This window comes from Acinonyx jubatus, chromosome C1 (assembly GCF_027475565.1).
Source record: "Acinonyx jubatus isolate Ajub_Pintada_27869175 chromosome C1, VMU_Ajub_asm_v1.0, whole genome shotgun sequence".
NCBI classification, from domain to species: Eukaryota; Metazoa; Chordata; class Mammalia; order Carnivora; family Felidae; genus Acinonyx; species Acinonyx jubatus.
Genome location: NC_069381.1, coordinates 47,419,294 through 47,438,975, shown reverse-complemented (window position 1 = coordinate 47,438,975; position 19,682 = coordinate 47,419,294).

Sequence of the window (19,682 nt, the reverse complement as noted above, 5' to 3'; positions counted from 1 at the left end):
TAACTATATTAAACACTAGATAAATATAATAATGGAGGAAAGCAGACGATATTGTTGGGGCACCAGGAAATGGTACAAAATCCATCTGATAGAACCAAAAATGAGTACAAAGAGAGCTTCCTGGAGGAGGTGTTACCTGAAAGGAGTTTTAAAGGGATGAGCAGGATTTTGCCAAGAGAAGAGTAGGAAAAAGGGCATTCCAGGCTTGATCAAGGTACAGAGGTGTGGACCAGCATGACAAGTACAAAGGAACTGCAGTTTGACACTTGTGTGGATGTTAAGTCAAGGCATAGCAATAAGGAGGCTAATCCTCATAAGCCAGGTGAAGGATCTTGGACTTCATACTCCAAACCAGCTCTCATACGCTGGCAGTCCAACGCTACACTCAGTACAGGACAAGTTTTATTTGGTTCGCAGGGGATTTTACAGAATTCCGAGACTGAATATCTTTAGATAGCCATGCTTCAGTTCACCACAATCCCCACTGCTTCCCATTGTCTCCCCATGGTCCTGGCACTCATTTATTTTTTTTTAAGTTTATTTATTTTTGAGAGAGAGAGAGTGCGAGTAGGAGAGGGCAGGGAGAGAGAGGGAGAGAGAATCCCAAGCAGGCTCCACACTATCAGTGCAGAGCTTGATGTGGGGCTCAAACCCATGAACCATGAGATCATGACCTGAGCTGAAACCAAGAGTCACATGCTTAGCTGACTGAGCCACCCAAGCACCTGTCCTGGCACTCATTTCAGTTTCTTTGTGCCTTCTGTAGGCTCTCAGGGTGTGATCCCTGCTCTGGATGATGGAGAATCTCTGACGGGGTTTTGGCAGCCATGATCAAGCCTCTGCTTTATAATAATTCCCTTGGTGATAATGAGGAGGAGAGCTTGTAGGGGTGTTCTGGAGGCAGGGGGATCCTTTGAAGGCCATTGAATTAATCCACACAAAAGGTGTAAAGGGCCTGGAATTATTCCACGGAGGAGGGCCTGGTAAGCATGGAGTGATGGCCTCACCATCTTCTATTGCATGCCCTTGAGGCCTGGGGAAATGTGGGACAGAGTGATGGGCCTAGAGCCAGCAATTTTCTGTCCAGTACCACTTTAAATGACAGAATGCCATGAGAGTCCCTAACCTATTGGGCACCTCCTATGCCCCGAAGTCTTAACATCTGTCATCTCTTGAATTATCCCAACAATATTGTGGAGCTATTACTGCCTCTCGCCCACCACTCTCATAAGGCTCAAAGAGGTTAGACAACCCCCATGAAGGGTTGATGCTAAGTGGTTGGCCTGGGAATTCAGATTCAGAGTTATGTGACTGCAAAGCTGGGGCTCCACCCACTATCACAGACTTCACACACTGCCTGGTGGGTTGGTCTGGGCATCGTCCATAGCCCAGGGGCCATAAAAGTGGTGTCTTAGGAAGGTGACCCAGTAGAAAATTAGTATGGACTTTGGGAGCCACATGATAGACAAAAAAGAGCTGAGGATAAACCACCTAAGAGATAGGTTGAAAATGTGTGTTTGTATCTTGTGTTGTTAGCTTGGCAGAGCCCTCCTACCTTTCTTTTAAAAACTAAGAAAACATTTCTAAGTTTGTTTACACATTAGAACACAAATGCCAAAGCAGGAGTAGGTGCTGTTCTTTGGGATCTACTGGCAATAAACGTCTGAAGGGAAAACTAGACTGGAGAGGATCCTTCTGGAAGAGTCCCAGATGCCCTGGACCGAGAGTGTCTATCTCTATCTCTGCTCCCTCCTTTGTCCTCTACTAGCTTTGAGGAGAATTAGAAAACACTGCCATGGACCTAAAAGTCCTCCCCCAAGAGTCAAGAATTAAGGCAGTGGTTCTCAAAGTATGGTTCCCAGACCAGCAGTATCTCCAGCACCTGGGCACTTGTTAGACCTGCAAATTCTCAGACACCACCTAAGCATCCCGAAGCAGAACCTCAGGGGGTTGGGATCCACACTCTGTGTTTCAACCAGCCCACTAGAGGATTCTGATGTGAGTCAAAGTTTGAGAAATCCTCCAGTAAGTGATAATGTGACAGCATGAATGTTTGATGGAATGCTTTCATAAATCTCATGTATTTTTCTTGCAATGTCCTGGCCTTCCTCCAAACGAGTCAAGAACTTTCTCAGCATCACGTAGGGTCCAGCAGAATCACAGGCATGGCCAAAGCGTGGGCATGGGCAGAGAGACCATCAGAGGTTCGAATTCAGGTCCCATACTTCCTTGTTTTCATTTCGCTTTATCTGATCTCAGCTTCAATCTCAGCTTCCTCAGGGAAGGCGTCCCAACCTTCATGGGCTAGGTTAGAGGCTTCTGTCACATTTCTCTAGAACCCTGCTTACTTCCTGCTCAGCATCATGGTACTTATCATGGTCTGTGTCCCCTGTTTATTAACCCACCTCTTCCACTCTCAGCCCAATGAGGGTGGAGCCTGTAGCTTTCCTGTTCATCCTGGCACCCCCAAAGCCTCGCAGAGGGACAGTCAGCAACTATGTGTCTAGTTAACTGAACACCAAGCTCACCTTTGCTCACAAGGCCCTGTTACGATGGTTTCCTCAACTAGATTGTTTCTCCCCAGCTGTACCTGCATTGTTTTTCTATGTTCTTATTCCAACCTTGGCTGCCAGGTCACCATCTCCTGACTACCCAACCCAATCCAGGCCCTGAACTGGTCTATATCATCTCTGCTGCTTTGTATTCAATGGAGCATTCATCACTATTTGACAGTCTATTTGATTATTTTATATTCTGGCCCCTCCACGCACACCCCTAGAGTGCAAGTTCCAAAATCAGGGGCTGGTCTCTCTTGCCTGACTATGCAACCCCAGCTCATGAAAGTCCCTCAGTAAATGATTTTTGGATGATGCATGACTTTTCACTGACTCATTTATTCAAACACTTATACATCATCTGTGTATGATCATTTTAGAGATGGAGAAAAATAAACCCAAGAAGAGGGTGATTTGCCCCGGCCCCACAGCTAGTGGGGAGTAGAGCTGCAGCTAGAATTTATAGCTTCTGGCCTTCAAGCTAGCCCTCTTTCCACCACATCGGTTATCTCTTTGCTAAACTAAAAAGGTTGAGTTTGTTTGTTTGTTTGTTTTTCTGTAAGTGCTGGCGGTGGGGAGGGTTAGTGAATGTTTAAAGCCTCAAAGAAGCGGCAGGATGGGTTCTATTTTGCTAATAAACTTGGTCCCTCTCTCCTCCCTCGTGCCCCATTGACTAGTCTTTCAAAAGCATGCTTTTCCACCTGTGGGTCACACGCCATACATCCATCATTAGCTGTATTAGCTGACACGTCTGAATCACCGGTGCTGTGGAGATGCCAGGAGAGCTGTGCCATCAAAGCCTATCAGTTGGAGACAGCCTGTGACCGCCACTGGCTGCCCTGGGGTATCCTCACTGTGACAAAGCCCCCTCCACCCTGCCTGGCTGCTGTGGGGAGGGAGCGACTGGAGATGAAAGGATGTCACTTTGGGAGGCAGCTGATTTATGTCAGAGGATTAAATACGACCCCATATCAAATTCAAGTTCTGCTTGATCATCCCAGAGCGTCAGGAGCTTTAAAGAAAAGTAGCCTCTCTGTCGTAACTTCGGACCAAAAGGAGACCAACCATGTTCATCGAAGCACCTTTGATAGTGGCAAAACCAAAACCAAACCAAAAACAGAGGCTTATAATCCCGACTTTAACATTCTCTTAGTACTATTACCACCTGATTGAAACTAGGCAGACATATGGGGCGCCTAGGTGGCGCAGTCGGTTAAGCGTCCGACTTCAGCCAGGTCACGATATCGCGGTCCGTGAGTTCGAGCCCCGCGTCAGGCATCTGGGCTGATGGCTCAGAGCCTGGAGCCTGTTTCCGATTCTGTGTCTCCCTCTCTCTCTGCCCCTCCCCCGTTCATGCTCTGTCTCTCTCTGTCCCAAAAATGAATAAACGGTGAAAAAAAAATTTAAAAAAAAAAAAGAAAATAGGCAGACATAACTAGATTCTCATAACAAATTGGTTAGAAAAATTAGGTTACAAAATGTAAAGTACCATAGGAGCCTACTTTTTGCCTTAGAAAAGTATAGATGCTGGGGCGCCTGGGTGGCTCAGTCGGTTAAACTTCCGACTCTGGCTCAGGTCATGATCTCGCAGTTTGTGAGTTCATGCCCCACGTTGGGCTCTGTGCTGACAGCTCAGAGCCTGGGGTCTGCTGTGGATTCTGTCTCCCTCTCTCTCTGTCCCCCCCCCCCCCCCCCGACTCGTGTTCTGTCTCTCTTTTTTTCTTTATATAAATAAACCTTAAAAAATTTTTAAGAAGTATAGATAGATGAGTGGCTGGATTGAAGGGATATATATATATATATATATATATATATATATATATATATATATACAGGACGGTAAGGGTATGGCTGGATGGGCAGCAGATGGGAGAGACAGAAAGATAAAACAAAGACTAGAAAAACCTACACCAACATTAACAGTGGTTGCGTCTGGATAAAGAAATTTAGAAGAATTTTTTAATTTTTTCAAATGTTTATTTTTGAGAGAGAGAGAGACAGAGCATGAGTGGGGGGGGGGGGAAGAGAGAGAGAGAGAGAGAGAGAGAGAGAGAGAGAGAGAGAATCTATAGCAGACTCAGGTTCCAAGCTGTCAGCACAGAGCGCGACACGGGGCTTAAACCCGCCAATCATGACCTGAGCCGAAGCTGGACACTTAACTGACGGAGTCACCAAGGCACCCCTAGAGGAATTTTTAAAATTGCTTACCTTTATTTCTTGATTTAACAATAAACTTAAGTCTCTCTTGTGAAACATAGTTATTAATATTAATAATGTTCATATCATCCATCCATCTATCCATCCATCCATCCACCCACCCACCCACCCACTCAGGAGGCAAATCTATTCAGACTTTATGGAGGCATTTAAATAATACTCTGTGATATTTTTATATCCACTTTATATCCTTTCATGACTCCAGATTGGTTTGGTTTTGTCTTTGGTTTCTTTTCTAGACCTTAGAGCCCCTTTCTACCCCCTACCATACCATACCTGGTATTATCTTGGTCAGTACCTGCTTATGCTCTAAGACCCTCTGCAGATCTTGCCATACCTCCTCTCCTTTGTGGTGGCTTGTACCCCTTCCCTCCCCTCTACTCCTTCCCCCCCCTACCACCCAGGATCTCCCACTGTACCTTGTGCCGTACTCTATTTGGAACTTCCCAATCTGTGTGATTATTATCTACATATCTGGTGTCCCTTGAGCAGACGAGGTGCTCCTTTGTCCTCCACCTCACTTACATCTCTATATCAGGGCCTAGTTGCCTAACAAAAGCTCACCTGCTTCTCCTGCAAACATGTCCCCATCAGCCTAAAAGGAGGCTTCCAGGCTAATAACAACCTTGAAGATATTCCCTTAATAAATAGGCATTTACTGAGCACCTACTATATACCAAATACAGAGATTAACAAGGTATAGTCTCTCCCTCCGGTGGCTCAGCCCTGAGTCCCTGAGCACCTGAAAATGAACTGTAAACATGATTCCAGGGGACATCAATGTCCTATTATGGCCCAGCCAGTTCAACAGTTCAAGAGACCCCTGTATGCTGTGTGGACAGGGAGAAACTTCCCAGGAGAGTTTGGGCTTAGAGCAGGGACTTCAAAGCAGGGAAAGATTCAGATGAACAGAGAGGATGGTGAGGGCATTTCAGGTGGGAGAAATGGTGAGGAACAGGTGCAGAGGTGGTATACTCTTGGTTCGTTCATAGGATTTGCACTCTGTGGGAACTGAAAGTCATTGGACTTAGTTCAGTCCTCAAAGTCACGTCTAACTGATCACTTAGAATTTGTGTGGTTTCTCAGAGACTCAGTTTCCTCACTCATGAACTGGATAGTATATTATGTGCTCTATCTGCCTCACAGGGAAGTTAGGAGAGTCAAATGAAACAATCACATGATGTACAAAGGCCCTTTGTAAATTCTAATACAACACACTTATGGAATTCAAAGAACAATAACAGTCAACAGTATGGCTGAAGGAAGGTGATTTGGAAGGGAAGGGAAATGATGAAGTATGTTAGAAATATTTAGGGCAGGGTTTGGAGAGGCCTTCAAGATTCCAAGTCTGTTTTTCCATTTGGATCTCACAATCCCCAGGATCATTCTGCTATGAATTCTTCCTTATCTATCTAGTCTCTTCACCCCAGTCTGGGTTAAACTGATGCTCTGTGTTCCTAATCCCACTTAACTTGTAAAATAGCCTTTTAATTTCTGTTAATATATCTGTCTACCAAACCAGCCTGGGAGTTTACTGAAGGCAGGTACTGTTCCCTATTTATTTTATATCCTCAGTGCCTGGCACATAGTAGGCCAACCAGATGTGTTAGCAACAACTATCCTAGTGGCTACTATTCATGGATCAGTCATTTTGCTAAGAACTTAATAAGAATTTGCTCGTCCTCACAACAGCCTTATAAAGTAGGTCTCACTCCTATTTTACAGATAGAAAAAGTGAGTCTTAGTAAGCTAAATAACTCAGCCAAGTTCATCCAAACCGTAAGCATTCAAGCCAGATTTAAGCTGAGACAGGCTTTAGTGTGCTATGCTTTTTAGTGAATCCATTCACTCACTCATCCCAACAATAATGGTCACGTGCCTACCGTGTGCCAGGAAATGTTCCAGGCTGAAGGAATATGTCTGGAAGAAGTGATAAACAGGATCTCGGATAATCCCATGCCAGGTGAGAAATGTGAAACAGATGTGAGACCAAAGCACAGCCCATCCCAGAGGTGCGGGTGGGGGTGGAAGATGCCTCTGACAGAGAAGAAAGGGAAGCAAGGGTATTTGGTCCAGGCAGAGGAGAGGGCAAGTGCAAAGACACCAAGGGGGGAAGCAGCAAGTTGAGCGAGATGGTACAGTGAACCTTGCTGACTAGATAATGTTCTTCTTGAGGGTGGAAAGCATATCTTAAACATCTCCATGTTTATAACCATTCACAGAGCCTGGAACTAGGCACTCTAAACCAGTGAGAATCTGGTGACTGAATAATATTGGTTTCTACCTTTAAAAAAAAAAAAAACAAACTTTACATTTCAGGAGAACACTGGGTGGTTGAATGGGAAAACGACTCCAGCTGGCAAAGGGCAGACAAAGATGACCAAAAGGAAGTGACTTTGTGTTTATCACAACCTCTTTGATTGGCCCAAAATATCCAGGCCTCCATCTGAAACCTACTCTCCTGTTAACAAAATGTGAAAACAAGCCCTTGTCTAAGGTACTGTGGCTTTTGCAAGTTGCTAGGATATCAATATATTTACCCACAGCCTCAGACGTTTGGCTCAGGAACAGCCCACTCAGTCCTCACATGAGGCTAGATCATGGGGATTCAATCCACATGAGGTCCTTAGGGGGCTCTGAAATCAGCCAGGGAGTTGATAATTGCTTGGAGGCTTTGCTATAATAAGCTTTTTTTGTTGTTGTTAAGTTGATTTGCTCTGGCTTCTTTTGGGGTTTCAAATTCAGTTGTGATTTGCACCTGCTTTTTTTGAACCTAACAAAACATATGAGGGAGAGGGAGGAGTCATATTTTTCTACTCCACAGTCCCCGGGTTTCCAGCATGGGGATGCTCTGTGTCTGGATACCTTAAGGGAAAACAGGACATTTGGGTTGGGGGGGCCCTTTAGGGAAATGCAGGAAATATGGTCTACAGCAGGTGGAAATTTTCGCCCAAGTTCCAAAAACTAGTCCACTGTGTCTGCAATGATTTTGGGGCATGGGTGGGACAGGCTGCTTTTGTCAAATTGCAGGACACAGGGCTGACTCAAGGACTATGTCAAGGCCATGCACCTAGCCTTCATGTGCCTCAAATGTAAATCAATTTGACAGAAGCAGGGGAAAACAAAATAGAGTCACTCACTTATTTTTAAAACTCTTCCAAATCATGGCATTCTCTGAACAAACTCTACTGTCTCAACTCTGTCATTTTTGAAAAGAGCTGCAAACTTCTCTTGACATCACAACTAGCCAATATTTTTAAGACCCTCTTTGTGTGGACTCCAGGGCTACCAAGGCCAGCACTGGGTCCTACCTATCATGGTCAGATGATAATTCACAAATGTGCCCCATGGCACATTCCCACAGACGCTGGAAGGAAAGGATCTTTTCTTCTGCTGAAGTTATTATTTCAATGGGTAAATGTCTATCTAATTGTTGGCAGCAAGGGCAGCCTAACATCGACACTTCTAAAACTCTATTTTGGGCTGACAACGACTAGAAAAACGTAATTATTACATAGTCCATAGCCCTTTCAGTGGCTCAAATTTTTAAGGTAATTTTAGTGACACAATTTATAACTAATTCAACCTAGAAGATTCATTGGCAAGTTAAATTGCTCAAAAGTACACGTTCTATAGCGTATTATTAAAATATTTTCTGCAATTCTATTGGACAAATGGCACCCCCCTGCTTTGGAAAGTGTTCAGGTCTAAATCATTCTGACGACATTCAATAGCAGATATTGGCTTTTTTTCAGGGCTTCCTTTGCCAAACGCCATCTCACAGGAAGATCATCTATGTGGAGTTCTGTGGTCTCACTCTATGATTGGTTTTGACCTTGAAGCTGCACAGAAGCAAATGGATAACTCACTGATAGAAATCCTGAGGTTCCTTATGGACTGCAGATATATGTTCTTATGCCACCCCAATTTTGACATCTATAATAACTTTATTTTTGAATCTTCCTGATTTTCGTTCCGTATGTCAATTTTTAGCATTGTAAAACACTTAGTATAAATCAAGAAACAAACTTAGAACATTTTTTTTAAGTATCACCACTGGCCCCTCCATCTTCTTTCCCTACAGAGCTTCAATGAAACTTTGTAGGTGTATACTTTCACTGCTTGTTGAATTTAAGACATAATACTTGACCTCAAATGGTCATGGAGAAAGGGCAGGTGGAAGCTGTTTTCTACATTTCTACTTTCCCAGGGGAAAATTGGGGAACTAATATATGCTCATGTAAATTCAGGTCTGCTGTAGACAGGCTTTGTTCGTTCATGTGCTGTAGAAATAGATAGAATGACAAGTCCACAGCCACATCTATACCTATTCTATGTTTGTATCATTGCCCAGGTACTATTACTTGGTTTTAGTTCACATCATCTGCCTGGTTCGGATTTGTTTATTTGTAAAGTCAATCTCTTTCCCTTATATTAGACGATGAGCTCCTTAGAGATGGAGATATGGTTTACTGAGTTTCGCATCTTACATTGGCACACAGCGGGTCCCCAAGGTAGAGGTGACATCAAGGGAAGGATAGCACCCATCAAACATACCCACTATGTCTGCTGTTGTTCTGGGCAGTGCAGTCACACCATTTCACTTAATCCTCGCCACCATGTGACCTGGTCTCTTCCTCTGCTGTCCTGTGCTCTGGCCACACTGGCCTGTTTTTAATGCCTTAAATATACAAGCTTGTTTATTTAACCTCTGACTTTTGTACTGGCTGTTAATCTGACTGGAACACTTTCCCCCAGATCCTTCTATGGTTGGCTCTTTCTCTTCATTCAAGTTCAAATTCACCTCCTCTGAGAGTCTCACCCTGACCAGCTCAATCAGGAAACATGACCAGACCCCTTGACAAGACTATTCTGTATTCTAGTTCTTCTTTTATTTTCTCCATAATATTTAACACCCGAAATTAGCTTGCTGATGTATTTATTTCCTTGCATATTATAGGTTTCCCCCTGCTCCTTCCCTAACTGAAATGTAAGCCCCATGAGGGCAGAGGTTAATCTCCCTTTTTTTTGTGGCTCTATTTATAGCCTAGAATAGTGTCTGGCACATAGTAGGTGCTTAGTTATCATCCAGGGAGAAAATAACCTCAAGTGGAGGGTGTTACTAAGCCAATACAAGAGATTAGGAAACAGGCTCATGGATGTGTGGTGACATGCCTTCAGTGGGTACTTTGTGATCAGCAGATCTGAGACCCTAAACCTCTCTAATGATAGGATACAGCTGCTCCATGAACGCAGGCAGATGCACTGATGGAAAATGATGCTCCTTCTGCTTTGACCTTCCGATAGTTCTGTTTCCTTGTCCATTTTTAAATTATAGGCAACCAGGCACATGGATCCCTAATTTCAAAAAGTTTTATTCACGGACATAATAACAATAATTGTTTCTGTGTATGCTAATCCACTAAGAGTTTTGTATGTACCATTTCAATCCCTACAACAACTCTGAAGAGGCTAATTTTATCTCCATTTTCCACACGAGGAAAATAAAACTCAATAAGATAAAATACCGCACCTGAAGTCAGTGGTAACCAACATGACAAGAATCAGGTTAATTTGAGAAGTGATTAATAAAAGACCAAAGGAACCAAGATCTATCTCTTTGCTTCCAAAGCCTATGCTCCTAACTACAGAACTAGCCTCAGGACTTTTTAAAAAGCATGCTCTGATCTGGGTACCAAGGCCGTGAAGACTCCTCGACCACAACAAGTTCACAGTTGGGAAAAGGGAGACCTGACTGGAACAAGAAAGGAGCCCAGGTATGGGGAGGATGTGTGGGGGAAAGGAGGAGGGCTGTGTACTGTAGCCCTAAATGGGGGTGAAGAGAAAAGTGATTGAGCTTCTATTTCTGCAGAGAAACATGGACTGTGGTGGGGGAAGAAACAATTGGGACTTCCATTTCAGTGATGTGCCCAGCAGGGCAGAACTGCTAAGCTATGGAGGCTGGAGAAGTAAACAGATGAAGGGTCTACACAGCGCTGGACTGTGGCAAAAGGAAAAAGCAGGAAGCGGACTCAGGAAAGCAGGGCCACTACAGTGGTCCCTAGACCTGCTAGTCTACTTTCCCCCATGGCCTCAAGCTGGTCACTCTGACTCATGGCCTTTTGGCTGCAGGAAATCCACAGTGACCCAGTTTTCTTCCTTGGCCACTTGGTTTTGGTTTCATTTCCTGCTACAGAGTTATGGTCACAATGTTTATTAAGCGTACAGATTTTCTTCATACTTTCAAAGCTTCTTGCAGAATGGACGAGAAGGGGTCTTGTGACAATGTGGCCACCTTGGTAAATGTTCCATAGCAGACCAGAGGGACAAGGGCTCCATTCTCAGCCTGTTAAGCCACCAGCCTCAATGCCTGAGAAAAAGTTGCCAGTCAGGGTTCCAGCAGGAACAGGAGACATGCTCAAATGGGGTTACTGGGGGGACTTTTAGTGAAAGGACCCTCACTTAGGTGCAAAGGAAAGCAGTATCAAATAGTACAAAGGAAATCTTGGGCTTGAAACAGCAGAGAGCCACTACTATCACTAGGGCATGAAGGGGAAAGAATAGGGAGCTGTTCCTGGAACCAAAAGAGGATAGTTGTAGAGAGAGGGTCTTCTGAGTAGAGGCTGCTGTCAACAGAGGAAATCACTTGGGCTTCAGAAGCCCTGAAAGAGGGAACCAGGGAGAAAAAAGACTCCAATTTCATTCTCTTTCCACTCTGCACCTGCTAGTGCCTCCCATAGGCTGGACTCGTTTGGAGCTAGAAGGCAAGGGAGCTTATGGTCCACATGGTCCGTGGGGCACAGAGTGCAGAAGGATGGCAGTGATGTGAAGGGACACAGACACTCACCAGGACAAGGGTTATGGCGGATTAAGAATAGCTATCCAAAGAGTGATGATTTGGGTAGATATGTGTCATTGACTACTTGCTGTATACCTGGCCCTTTTGAAAGCACTTCTATGGACTAGCTCATTTGATAATCAGAGCAAGACCATAAGGAAAGCACTATTCTGGTCCCATTTTACAGAATGGGAAAGTAGGGATTACAGAGGTCAAATACTAGCTGATAAAAGGTGTGTGTGTGTGTGTGTGTGTGTGTGTGTGTGTGTGTGTGCGCGCGCGCGCGCGCGCGCGTGCATGTGTGGACTTGAACCCAGATGGCTGTGATTACATATCCAGTGCTCTTTGTCTACTGGATCATCCCATCTTACCCAAAATGAAAATTGATGAGTTAGGTCATGAAGCATTGTTAAAACGGAGGGAGTGACTGAAAAACCTAAGGAGAAAGGGATGAAATATTTCCATAAGCCAAATAAGGTTATGTCAAATAAGACATAACTGACATTGAACACACATACTCCACTTAAAAGATATTAAAGTATAAACCAAAAGAAAAAGGACAGAGAGAGAGAAAAAATAGAGAAGGAGGGAGAGAGAGAAAGGGAGGGAGGGAGGGAAGGAAGGAGGGAGGAAGGGAGGGAGGGAGGGAGGGAGGGAGAGAGAGAGAGAGAGAGAGAGAGAGAGAGAGAGAGAGAGAGAACCAGCCAGTTGTATATAGGATACAGGCCAAATGTCTAATTATAGCTGATAAGGCCCCTTATGATCTGTACCTTGCCCGACTCATCTTTCCCCATTCCCCATGGGGCACTGTGTCCCAGCCAAACTAAACTTTATTTAGTTCTCTAAATAGCCTTCAGATCTTGCCCATGCTGTCCCTTCTGCCTGGAACATGTTTCCTTGCTTTCTATTCTATTTATCTTATTTATCTATCAGGCCCTAAATCTGACCTTTCTTTCATCTTTCTCCCCTCTCCCCCTTCCTCTTTCCCCCTTATAACACATATTTATTGGGCACCCAGTACATAAAGGCACAGTAGTAGCTGTTGCTGACGTTGGCCTGTGTTGGTCCCTGCCCTCATGGAGTTTCCATGAGGAAACCTTGGTTCCATGCCCAAATCTGGGTTGGAGGTTTCTTCTGTGTGTTTTCTCACAGTGTGGTCTACTCCTATTACAGCCCTTTTACTATGTATTCTAGAACACCCTGTCTTCTGGTTCTGCACCTGTCTTCTCTACCAGACCATAGGTTCTGTGGCTATGAGACTATGTTTCTGTGGGTATTCATTTTCCTATTGCTGTAACGAATTACAACAAACTCAGTGGCTTCAAGCAACCCAAAATAATGGTCTTATGGATTCTAGAGGCCAGAAGTTTGACACAGGTATCACTGGGCTAAAATCAGGGTGTGGGAAGGCTGTATGCCTTTCTGGAGGCTCTATTGCAGAATCTGTTGCCTTGCCTTTCCCAGCTGAAGATTGTCCACACTCCTTGGCTTTCTCTTCAAAGCCATCAGTGGCTGGTGGGGTCTTTCTTTCTCACATTGCATTACCCTGACACTGACTCTCACTTCTTCTATTTTTAAGGAACTCTGTGATTATATTGGTCCCACCTGGAGCGTCTAGGCTACTATTCTATCTTAATTCTATCTGCAACCTAATTCTCTTTGCCATGTAACATAACCTACAGATTCTAAGGATCTTTAGGGGGCCACTATTCTGTCAACCACATTGTGTATCTCCAAATGCTAGTCCAAGGGAAAGAATAAAATATCTGAATATCCAGGTGGGTTTTTATGGGTGTAGAACATATAGAATCTCTAAACATGTCTAAGGCATGTGCCTGTTTGACGCATGTCAGCTGCGTATCCACATGGGTGGCTGTGTTTGTATGTGGTTCAAGGGGCATACACTGCCTGACCTCATTAACTGTGGTCATATGTATATATGTATGTGTTCTGAGGTGGGGGGACAACCCGAAGGGTGAAATATAAAGATGAACTAGACAACCAAAGTATTATTTTCCTGACACTTCAAGTTGTGAACTTTTTGGCTTATCGCCCATACGGACAATTATGGCTCAGAGACCTGGATTCCTGTGTTCTAGATTCACACGTACTGTTTACCACATTCACAATGAAGGTAGCATCCTGCCTGGGCCAGGAAGCCCTTCTAGAAAGGCCTGCATGAGTCAGCATACAGATCAGAGGCACATTCAGTGCTGCCAGCAATGATCAATCAAATCATAGTTTCCCATCTTTCCTGTGAGAGAAACAGCTTCTGACATGGAATCCTGCTCAAACCACCAGGCCACCCCTAACCTCATTTTGTGAATCTAAGAACCACAGAGACTGGCAGAGCCTTTAGGGATCATCTAACTCACATCCCTCACTTTCCAAGTAGGATTGGGCCAAAAGAGCAGGTTCAAACAGCCATGCTGAGATGGGACAGGGATGGGGACTCCTACTGCAGTTAAGACTCTTATGAGGTGACTGTCAACCCCTTGAGGACAGGGACTCCACATTACATGCTCCTGTAGCACCAGGCATCCTCAGGGCTTTCTGTTCCCCAGTCCTCATGTTTCTAAGAGATAAAACCCAGGGATATGCTTCTAAACACAGCCTCTTTATTTCCAAGAGATGCTTCTACTCAGAATCTGTCATACTTCTCACTTCTCATGGGAAACTGGGCAGGACAATCTAAAAATCTCAACCAATGTTTTTCTGTCCTTCCCCTTGTAGCTTAGATGAAGCCAGACCAAAACTGTAGCCTTTTTCTCAGGGATTTCTGGCCCTGTCCTGACCCTCCTCAGACTTCTGAAGAAAACATGCCTTCTCCATGTGTTCGATCAACAATATTTGGGCATCACTAGTGAGTGTAGTTGCTATGCTAGATGTCATATGCATTACAGTAAACAGACAGACAGGGATCCTTGCCCTCAAGGGGGGTATGATCATAGAACTTCCAGGTTAAAAGCAATTTCAATCAGTCCCAAATTGTTTCATTTTGAAAAAAGGAGAGCAGAGGGGGCACCTGGGTGGCTCAGTCAGTTGAGCATCCAACTCTTGATTTTAGTTCAAGTCATGATCCCAGGGTCATGGGATGAAGCCCTATGTTAGGATCAACACTGAGCATGAAGCCTGCTTAAGATTCTCTCTCTCCTTCCCTCTGTCTCTTTCCCCTGCTCATGCTCTCCCTCTCTAAAAATTAAAAAAAAAAGAAGAAGAAGAAAAGAGAAAAAGAGACAAGAAAGAGAAAATGAGAGAGATGAACACCTCCAGTCAGAGTAGGGGTGGATAGAGAGAAAAGAGACCATGAGAACAATAAAAAGAGTCAGAAGCACATGAAGACCCAGAGGGACAATGATGTGGCAAAATATCTAGAAACAAATAGAGAGGGCCAAAGTGTCTCCCTACTGCAAAGACCTCCTTCGCATCTGCAGAGGATCCCAAGCAAGGTTCTTGCCTCCAGGATATACGATCCTTGTGTGTCTCCCAGCCATGTTCAGGAAGGAAGCCAAGATAGAAAGAGACCCTCTGCAGAAGTTCCAGTGTCCCCCAAGAAGCCTGGAGGGCGGAGTGTATGGTCTGACCTTACCCAAGGGCTGCTCTGAGCTTGCCTCCTCCACAGAGCCCTCCCAAGCATACCTGAACAGAAACCACTCTCCATCCAGAGGAGAGGAAAAGCAAACCATCTATCCCATAGGCAGCCTTAGCTCATGCTGGTCCTGTTAGCTGTGGTTGTTGCTACCATGTTGTGACATGGGTAAAGTGCAGCAGGTGCTCTTTGGCCTTTCTCTATAAGGCTGAGAGGAAAAACCATTCATTTATTCTCATTTATCCAAACAATATTTATGGAGCACCTTTAGTATGACAGACACTGTACCGGATGTGTATTTGCATCTCTAGCCTTGACCTAGGGCTCCACATAGCCTGTGCTCACAACACTATACTGTGAACAAGCAAGGGTGTGGATCCCTACTTCATAGATAAGGGAGCTGAGACCCAGAGACAGCATGGGCCTCAGATAATGGCAAGACTCAGGTCTTCCCAGGACTGATCTTTCACTTTCTCTTTTCCCTACCCTCCAGCCCAGTCCTATCCATCTCATATGTGCATCCTGACTCTGAACACAGGTGATTTCCTGGTCCCTGGGCTGGGGTTGAGGCTGGGCAGGTCCCAGAAAGGAACCTCCCAGCCTGAGTCAAGAGCTCTTCTAAGACAAGGATGCTGTTTAATTCATCTTTGTAACCTGAGCACTCAGCCCCGGTCTCTAGCACGTAGTAGGATGTCTAAAAACACTAGCTAAATGAATGAATAAAGCTGTGAGGTTTTGACCTCCCAGATCCTGGAAACTTCCCTGTTTCACTTAAAGTCTTAGCAAAGGGGACAGTGCCCTCAAGCTCGTGGCCTCTCTGCTGCCCTATTCCTGGATAAAACGTGTGCCAACAGGCTACAGTGGGATCATCCTTGAAGCACACTGGGACTTCCTCATGCACAACAGAAGCCCCATGAGTTACGGAAGGCAGGACCCTGAGCCAAGGTGGTCCCCAGTTCAATTCCCCATGTTGTAGGGGATGCGGCACACTCAGGCTCGGAACCTGGTGCCAGAGGGTCCAAGACGGTAGGGGTGCCTGGCAGTGGGACATTCCAGACCACACATGGTAAATGAAGGTAGGTGAGATCCAAGGTGGTTTCTGCTTTATTCTGAAAGGAGGACTCTGAATAGGAAACAATTTGTAGCCTATGACAGAAAAGCACTCCAAGTCAAGGAACAGCGTGAAGCATGGAAGAGCATGGGGTGTACCTGGAGGACTAACCAGCTATGCGATGGGTGGGTGGATGTGGGGCTTGAGCAGCAGGACAAGCCTGGGGAGGAGGCTGGAACTAGCTCCCGGAGGGCACTGAGTGCCAGGGGCTGGGAGCAGCCTGATTGGACAAGGGGGTGAGAGGGACAAAGGTGATGTCCCTCCTGCAGTCAGAGCACTCTCACAGGTTGGCAGGCGATCCCTGTGATGTGGCTGAGGGAGTGAGATTTATATAGGGACTGCCTTAATCTTTTTGAACTGCTATAACAGAATACCAGCAGACCTGGCCGCTTATTCACAATGGGCATGTATTTCTCACAATTTTAGAGGCTGGAAGTCCACGATCTAGGTGCCAGGATGGTTGGGGTCTGGCAAAGGCCCTCTTCCGGGTTGCCGACTGTGGACTTCTTGCTGCTACTCACACAGTGGAGGGGCTAGCAAGTTCTCTGAGGCCTCTTTTCTAAGGGCACCAATCCCATTCACGATGGTTCCATCTTCAGGAGCCAAGCATCTCCCAAAGGTCCCACCTCCTAATACTATCACACTGGACATTAGGATTTCAACATATGATTTTGGGGGACACACACATTCAGACCACAGCAGAGAGCAACAAGGAGACTATGGCAGTGGGCTAGATGACAGGCAACGAAAGCCTGAATGAGGCAAATGTCTGTGGGGAAGGAGGGAAATGATCCTATTCAACAGACAGGGGGCGGGTAGAATGGACAACTTTCAAGGACCGATCAGGTGGGAGAGACGGGGAAGGTGGGATGACTCCAGGCTCCCTTGCAAGGGGCCTTGATGGATGATGGTGCCCCCCTCTGAGGTGGGAAATTTGAGAAGAGTGCAGACTGAGGGTAAGATCACAGTTCCATTTTGGACGGTCAGGTTTGAGGGTCCTTGTTGGATACCGGAAGAGATGGTCAGGGGCAGGTCTGGAATTTCACACAACAGCTGATGGTCCATGTGAATCTGAGATTCTGGAGCCACTCAGAGTCAGTAAGCCTCTCTGGGGGTGGATGTGTGGGGGAGGATGTCTTGCTGAAACCAGTGAGACACATAGGGCCTTATAAGGATGGGAGAAAACAAACAATGCACCAGCCTTTTGAGCCCCGATTTCACCCAGAACCATTGACTGCCATTGTTAAAAAGAGACGCTTCAGTCTTCAAACTGAATACGTAAACATCAAGGTTAGATTCGCAGGGTTTGGCGAGAACAAGCCACCCCCTGTCCCATAATCCAAGATTTTCTAAAATGTATTAGCCTTTGATTTTCTAAATCCTATTTCCTTGAAACGCACCAAGTTTTCCATCTGTGCTCGGAGGCAGAAAAGATCCCAACTTAAAATGAAAAGTCAGTCATCAACGCAGCCTTCTTCTCAGCAGAGTCTCACACACACAACATTGTCAAAGGCTCCTTGTCCAAGATCAGCAGAATTTCCTCTCTTTACCGATTTACATATTTTTCCTTCAGCCATCTCAAGGAACACTTCAGGATTTTCACATTTCCTTCTGGCACAGTGAACACGGTAAGAAAAGGCAACATGGCCCCCAGTCACCGAGGCTTCCCTGTGCCGAGGAGAAAATGTTTACGGTACAATGTAGCCCGGAGCAAATCCGCCATCAGCATTTTTATAAACCTCTGAGAAAGAAGAAGAAACAAAAGCTGTTGAAATGTGAAAATAATTAGAGAAGAGACTTTCCCAGGGAACAAACATGGCCCACACTGTACGGAGGGAAGAACAAACAAACTTTGGGGAGGTTATGGAGTTGTAAAATCCTTGTTTACTTCTGAAGAAAGAAATAAAGTTGGAGGGGAGCCACCGGGTCGGCACAATAATAAATCAAGTTCCAGGGGGTGGGGAAGGAGGGGCTGGACTATAAATCCAGAGTCCAAAACAAAGCAACATTCCAGCAGTCCCTGGTGGCGTGTGAACCTGTGCCGTTTGATTTCTGAGGAGATCTGGCTCCTGTCCCCGTGTCACTGTCTTCTCGAAGTCAGCGTGCCCCCACCCCCCAAGGGCCGGGGTTGGGGAGGGTGCTGTGGGGGGCTCCACATGGGTCACCCCATGGGCAAAGCATGTGGTTTGGACTCTCTAAAAGAAAGGGAAAAAAAAATCAAAACACCCTAGTTCCCTCTTCTTCTCAAGCTAAACTTTCCACAGCAGTTTCAGCAGAGACAGAAACCGCAGGCCGCTCAGTCAGGCGCAGCCAGGGCCGGCCCAGGGAGGCGGGAGGAAATTCCCACAGCGCTGGGCCTCGCTTGGGAAGGGGAGCTCCCGGGGCCTCTTCCCGCCCACCCGGGGCCTGAGGTAAATTTGCCTGCGAAAGGTCACCACTAAGCAGGCCTCCTGGCTAAGGGATTTTTCTCCAGGCTAAGGCCTCAGGTTTCTGGGAGAGAAGGGTCCTGTTTCCTGTTAAGGCAACCTCCTAGAAATGACACCAAGAGCAACAGAGAACCCTAGGCCTTTTAAAGCGACACAAACACCAGGTGTGAAGTTACAGTTTTCACATTCAGCTAAGAGCCCGGTGACATTCACCGCCTCCGAGACCTTCAGGCTTTTCTCTACTTTTGGATGGAAATGAAAGCAAGGGAATTGAATTCCTCGAATATTGATGAAGCGCCTATGCTTTGCTGGCTATGCTAAGCCCTGTGAACGCACGGTCTTGTGCAACCCCCGTAACACGTCAGTGAGATAAATACCACGACCATAAGTATCATTGTCATGCTACAGGTGGGAAAACTGTGGCTCAGAAAAGTTCACACGGTTGGCCCCCTCTCACACGGCTGGCCGTGTGAATAGGATGAAACTTGGGTCTGTCTCTAACTTCATTTTGCTTCACCACTCCGCTCTTTTATTCCCACAACACAGGTCCTGCTGGTAGGATCGGTGGCTACCTGATGGAAGAATACAGGAGATGATGGGGTTCCCCGGGGGGCTCAGTCGGTTGAGCATCCGACTTCGGCTCAGGTCATGATCTCACGGCTTGTGAGTTCAAGCCCCGCGTCAGGCTCAGAGCCTGGAGCTTGCTTCGGATTCTGTGTCTCCGTCTCTCTCCTTCCCTCCCCCTCCCCCACTCATGCTCTGTCTCTTTCTCCTTCAAAAATAAATAAACATTAAAAAAAAATACAGGAGATGAAATTTTTCCAAAGTTAATTAGCTTCATTAAGAGCTGGGTAACCATAGTGACAAATAATAATATTGCTAAGAAACTGCCAATTATTGAGCACTTACTATGCCCACGCTAAGCACTTTACATATATTATTTCAA